Raw genomic sequence first — 7,045 nt, 5'->3', positions numbered from 1 at the left:
ACCTGTGCGTTTTCTGTTGAATGCTATGGAAGTTCTATGTAATGTGTTCACAGTGGGAAAAAAATACTTAATTTAAGGAAATTTTTTATTCTTCTTGACCCTGATCTCATCCCTACAAGTCGTATTTGCCACTTGGGTAGATGGTAGTCTTTTCTTGGCATAGAATCTAAGCACATAGTTAACGTGCTAATACGTTAAGATTTTGAAACAGGTGATGCTTAATGTTGTAACACTTGGGTCATTGATAAATATGGAAGTTAGGCTTAGGTCAGAGATATTCAAAGTCATGGACTATGGGCCCCATCACCCCCCATTGTTTACTAGCTCAGTTTCTCTGTATTCCTGGATGCCTATGGGATCACAATTATGTTATTTGATCCCATAGCCAGTCATCAATTGTATCAAGATAGCCTATTATTGACATCAATTTAGACTACTTTCTAAAATTCCCCTAAACTGCTCTGTTGGCACATGATCCTCAACACCATGGCATGGATCATGAGGAACCAACAGAAGTGGATCTGTGTGAGACTTACCACATGGTACAGCCTATCAGTATCTATACTTAAAGTTTTACCACCACTGACATCATGGGGTATGACCTGTGTTTTTACTAGTTTGTGTAAAAGGATAAGTCTGCTACTCCTGTATATTTTTCACACCCATTTTGCCGTCTTGGTTTTTGTTACCTGTTGCTCTGACCGTATAGTACTGTCACGGATCGGCTTTCATTGGAGTTAGTTTAAAAAGCCCATTGTGTCTTACACAGAAGCTAAATGATGCCTTGCGACGGTATCAAGATGCGAAGGGGGCAACTGACTAAGTTTCAGTATTTGTCGCGCAGGAGGGAGACCAGTCTGCAATAGAGGTATTAAATCAGAATGTATCCGTCTGTATCCTTTGTGTCCACATTTAGCACATCAAAAATGTTCTTCCCAACCGGGGATTCAAACCGTCGACCTCCCTCTCTGCAGCAATGCATCGTACTTCATTCAGTCTTTCTTTGAAGACCGAAAGGATTGAAGAACAAAAGAGGAGATGAAGACAGAGAGAGAGAGAGAGAGAGACAGTGAGGAGGGATGGCACTGAATCCACTGTTACCTTAGCAACGGAGAACCCCTCACCCATTCCCATCAAAGCCCCCCAACCCTCATTTACAGTCGGGTCCCGTCAGGTCCCGACCCCGGGGCCAACGCTGTAACCATAGCAACCAGGCAGTTACAGGAACAGAGAGAGGCAAAACGCCATAGATAGATAGATAGATAGATAGATAGATAGATAGATAGATAGATAGATAGATAGATAGATAGATAGATAGATAGATTGATTGATTGATTGATTGATTGATTGATTGATTGATTGATTGATTGATTGATTGATAGATTGATAGACAGACTTTGTAACTTTACATGTTGTGTTTTCTCGTTGTTTTCTCCTCAAAGATAAATGAGTAAAACTCCAATTTGTTTTCACAGATTGAGTTCTTACAACATCTGTTACAAATGCATTCATTCTAGGCGTCATGTCTCTAGGAAAAAAAATCCAATCACTTTTTTGTTGTTAAGTTAGTCATCCCCTTCATCAAAAAAAAGGAGTTAAATGTTAGAATAGCTGAAGGTTTTTTTCAAAAGCCATAATTCTTTTAGTTTTTTAAAAATGTCTTTAACTCTGTGTCAGTTTCTATGACTGGACTGGTAAAGTTATTTTACTGGGGAAATATTGACATTAGTGTTCACCCTAACATTGTTATGGGGGAGTTGTTCTATGCTTCTACTACTATTCCTTAAAGAAAGGGTTAGAATGTATTGAGGGCATTAATGTAACATTGGTGGGGACCCTTTTTTTGCAATCAGAGCAGCCCAGAATATTATGGTATGGCTTCAAATGTAGCGGATTTGTCAGCGAAACCTTCATTCTGGGAACTATACAAGGAACGAAGACGGTTGGAGAACACTTTATTTACGCTCACAGGAGGATTTCTTTTTGCTGGCGACTATCATGTTTTCTCCAAATGTTGTACAGATTTTTTAGGCATTCTATCGTCCAATAGCTCGGTTTAGCTGGGGTTTAAGGTTTGGGCTGAGCTCCGCCCCTGCATTACATCACCATATGGTGCAAAACGTTAAGCTACCCAGTTACCGCACATTTCACTGAAGCCATTCATCACGTCTCCTTACTTTGATGTATGGGGAGTGAGAAGGTTAACCTGCCCGTATGTGATGGGGACATGGATTCTTTATTGCCGAGGTGAGAGGCAGGCTGGATCTGCAGGTTAAAGACCATGGCTCCTCACGGCCTCAATGGAGGGTTTGACCTCAGACACATTTCTATCACGATTTTGCTCCATTGTTGGTCCGGTGATATTCAACTTACGGCCCGGTGATAGGGTGCCTGGTAACCATTTCCTTATTCACAATGAAAACAAATTATTATTATTATGAGAATTTGTTTTTACTTTAATAAGGTGCTGGTTCTGGTTCTCCCGTGCCCCCCTTCCCTCCTGCTGGCCTCAGCAATAAGGCCTGGGTCTCCAGCAGCATGGTATCGGCTCTCAGCAGGAAACCGGTGGACTGGTGAGGAGAAACTCTGGCAGGAGGAGGATACTGCGAGAGCTCCCCGAAGGATCTGGGTCCGTCCACTGTGTGCTGGTCGAAGGACCCAATGGAGTCTGAGCTGATGGAGTTTTTGGTGAACCTGTTTGATTTCTTGTGATTTTGCTAAACTCTGTACCCTGTGGCTTAGTGATTTAAAAAACTTAAAAATACTTTCTCTTACTTCACTGACCTTTAGAATAGAATAGAAATGTAATTTTGGTATTTTGAGGATTCTTTCTTAAAAATGTACAAAGGTGGTCTTTGGTGCCTGGCCTTTACTTATATTAAAGTTTGAGTGGATTTCCTTGATTTGTAACCCCAGCAATGTAAATGCTTTCCTCCAAAACATTGATCTTTATACATTTCAATGAATGCATTAGAGTTATGAATGTTGAGCTTTCTCTGTCTTATGATTGACGTCTGCGAGCCAACACTTCACAATTTGATGTTTGTGTGTTACTTTTTTTTTTTTTTTTTTTTTTAGATACCTGACTTGCATCATTAAAGTCTAATTCAGCAACAGGGGCTGTTCACTTTTTAACATACAGAACACACCTAATGTCCACTGATTACAAACACTATAAATAACATGACAACACACATCAGGGCCTGCCTCCAAATTCAGACACAGTGCAGATTGCCCCCTAGTGCTGCTGATGTGTACTGCTGGAGGGGGCTGGGACCTGGACTGGAGTGGTGGTGGTGGTGGTGTGTGTGTGTGTGTGTGTGTGTGTGTGTGTGTGTGTGTGTGTGTGTCAGGTGTTAAGCCTCCTACTCACTGACAGCACTCAGTGAAGTCAAGGGGCTATCTCCTCTACCCTGTCACACACACACACACACACACACACACACACACACACACACACACACACACACACACACACACACACACACACACACACACACACACACACACACACACACACACACACACAGCCTGCAGGTATCAGCCAGCTGTGTCTAGATTATATTTTATGTGTGTCTCACAACCTCTTGAGGAGTTTCCAGAGCTTGAAAATTCCTTTATTAAAAATAAATTTAGTTGAACACATTAGTGGTGTAAAAAGACACAATAAAATGTACTGTATATAAGATATGGTTTCTACAAAATTACTTTTATTAAGCATATCATAATCCCATGTAGCACGTTAGCTGAGAAGGGTAAAATAAAATATTGGATACAAAAAGAATGAGGGGGGAAAAGAAAGAAGCAGTTTGCGATATCGACCGCACACTCCAATGCTTCGCACAACTTTACTGCACAGCCATACCCTAGGGCCCGTTGCCGTGGCAACATGGTGATGGAGAGAGTGCAGGGCTGATGTCAGGGTCACCCAGAGTGTGAAGAGAGGGAGGAGGAGGAGTGTGTGTGTGTGGGGCTGTGAGCAGGGGAGGTTTTACTGAGCAGATCTGTCAGTACCTCTTTGGAGTCTTGCCAAACACACACTCACTATCCCAGCTGTGTGTGTGTGTGTGTGTGTGTGTGTGTGTGTGTGTGTGTGTGTGTGTGTGTGTGTGTGTGTGTGTGTGTGTGTGTGGTGCACCAGTCACTGTCAGCCCCTGCCATCAGTTTTCAATTAGCGGGTTGGTCAAACTGAGCTGAGCTCCATAACGTGCATCACACGAGCATTATTGCACCACGTACTGCACATGGGTGCTGTGTTATTGCAGAGGCAGGAGGAATAAATAGAACTGGTTTTATTCATGTCATCTGTAGCCGATTCTGTAGTGGTATATGGGTAACGGAGTCTGAATCAGCAGCAGTGTAGTTTGGATACGATTTACACACTGTGAAGAGGAGAGACATCTGAGATTGCAAAATACCACACACACACACACACACACACACACACACACACACACACACACACACACACACACACACACACACACACACACACACACACACACACACACACACACACACACACACACACACACACACACACACACACACACACACTCACAAACACAGGCCAAATAACCTTACACGCTGCACTGCCCCCCACTGGCTGATTGTGGTAAAAGCAGACGCTCCGTTTCGTCCCCTCTGTATGAAAAGTCCCTCTGCACTGCTCAGATGCATCAGTTGTATACTAGTGACACCATTACTAACATTACCAATATATATGTTGCTAGTCGTAGTTTTATTAGTAGTTTTATAAGTGGTTAATGCTACTGCTGTGTATCTATAACCTCATTAAGATAAGTTAAGATAAAATATTCCGTTATTAGTTTGCAGGAATTTGCAGGATTACAGCAGCAGAGTGGATAGTGCAAACAAACTGATAAGAGACATAGGTACAAAAACAAGATCAAAACAAGTTTAATAAATAACTAATCAGTCAGTAAAAGCTTAATAAATAAGTCACAAAAACGTTAGAAAAACAACAACAACAATAACTCAAATATGATAAGAACGGACAGAATGATTGTTAATATCACACAGTGGATTGCACAGATTATTCTTATTGCACAATGGATATATTGGATTGATATTGCATATAAATGGATAAATGGGTAAATAAATGAGTAACTTGTGGTGTTACATTGTTTCACTTTTGTTCCAGTGTTAATTTTGATTAAAAAAAACAAAAACACGTATTACTTTAAGTCACATTTGAGTAATTTGTTGGATTTGCTCAACAAAAAGTAAAAACCCTTTGGTCCTGGAAATGAAATTACCATGGTTACTGTTGTTGTTACCTGTGTACACATGACTGAAACAGTCCACAAATAACAATGTCCATGCCACCCTGCTCTGCAGATACACAGCAAACGGACTCTCCAATAAACCCAGTTTTTGCTGGGTCTCATCGATATAATACGCTCTCTGATGCAGAACAGCTTGATCATTCAGAGGCTCAATTCATTCACCTGTTCATAAAATCCTGGTCGCTGTGTGGGTTTAACCGAATGCAAGCAGCTAAAATGCTATCTAACAGTGAAGTTAAACTGTTCTTTAATAGGTGGGTCCATTATTACATTTTTTGGGGGTGTTTTTTTCATGCATCAAAATCATAGACTGTATATAATAAGTGGACATAGTCATCGTGATGTCACCCGTTGGTTTGTGAACTGTTGTTTTGAAGCCCTGAATTACAATTTTTTTCTGTCGCCACCTTGGATTATGACCATCGCCATGTTGTTTTTTACAACCAATATGCAGAAGTTACCATATTAGGAATGCAAAGGAGTGAAATAGAGACCCTGTATACCACTGCTTTATGGTATATTTGACTCTAAATGGACCATCATTTACTAAATGAACATCATGCTGTATTGAAGAAGACTTGAAACTAGAGATTGAGACCATAAACTCATGTTTAAAATATTTACTAAGGGAATAAATTAAATGTCATTTTCTCATAGACTTCTATACAACCAGAGGAGTCGCCCCCTGATGGACATTAGGGAGAATGCAAGTTTTTAGAGACTTCCGCATTGGCTTCACTCTTTAGAACTGGAGGTTGACACCTGATCAAAATGCTATTTTCTCAAGCACTTCTAAAAATGTTTTCCCACGTGACCAGACGTAGGTTTTTCACATGATGACATTTTCAATATGCCTCGTTAATTTGGATCTAAAAGTCACACGATAATGAACTAACTGTTCAAAGCAGCGTTAGACCAGGGACTCCCATGTTCTATGAGGTAAAATTACCTCTTTTGTTACGTTTTTTGCTTTAAAGAGAGCAATACAAAGGCATTAGTTCCTGGAAATGGCTGTCAGTGGCAAGGTAGAGTAGAGAAAAATCAGACAGTCCTTTTCAGACATGGAACTGAAACCTTTATATGGCTCTCTTCAAAACCAACTCTGAAGAAGACGCTTTCCACTTTGTATGTAATATCAGTTATCCATTGTAGGTTGACAAAAATAGTCAACAAATAATATTTGATTCGATTTGTTTTAATTTTTTAACGTTTTTCCCTCTGATTGAATGGGCATAGAATAGTTTGATAGATGTGTAATTTATTGCAGTCATCATTCCCTTTGGAAAACTCACTTGCCCTAGTGCATCTCTCACTGCTTGAAGATATCGTTGGTTCCAACTCTAATGCAGTAGTGCAAAAGAGCAATGTGCAATACATGCACTTTAACATTTATGAATTTACAGGTCCGTTTTTTAAAGCTGCCATGTTGTCAATGTCAAATGCCACTTATGTTTTATAATGTTGTTTTAGTGACACATTTTTTTAGTATAGCAACAAGGTGTAGCACTGTGCCCAAGACAAATTTCCCCTCTGGGACAATACAGTTTATCCATCTAACCACCTCTAAATAAATGACCTAATTACTAATAAAGTACTAGTTCTTTGACAATATAGTCAACAGTATACCCCATGTCTAACATGACACTTCCCTCATGAACAGTAACAACATCCAAAGTAACACATCACGTTGAATATTGTAGCGTGTGAACGTTTGCAGGCCAAACATTGTTTGTTTA

This window comes from Anoplopoma fimbria, chromosome 11 (genome assembly GCF_027596085.1).
Source record: "Anoplopoma fimbria isolate UVic2021 breed Golden Eagle Sablefish chromosome 11, Afim_UVic_2022, whole genome shotgun sequence".
NCBI classification, from domain to species: domain Eukaryota; kingdom Metazoa; phylum Chordata; class Actinopteri; order Perciformes; family Anoplopomatidae; genus Anoplopoma; species Anoplopoma fimbria.
Note: the sequence above shows the minus strand (reverse complement) of the source record.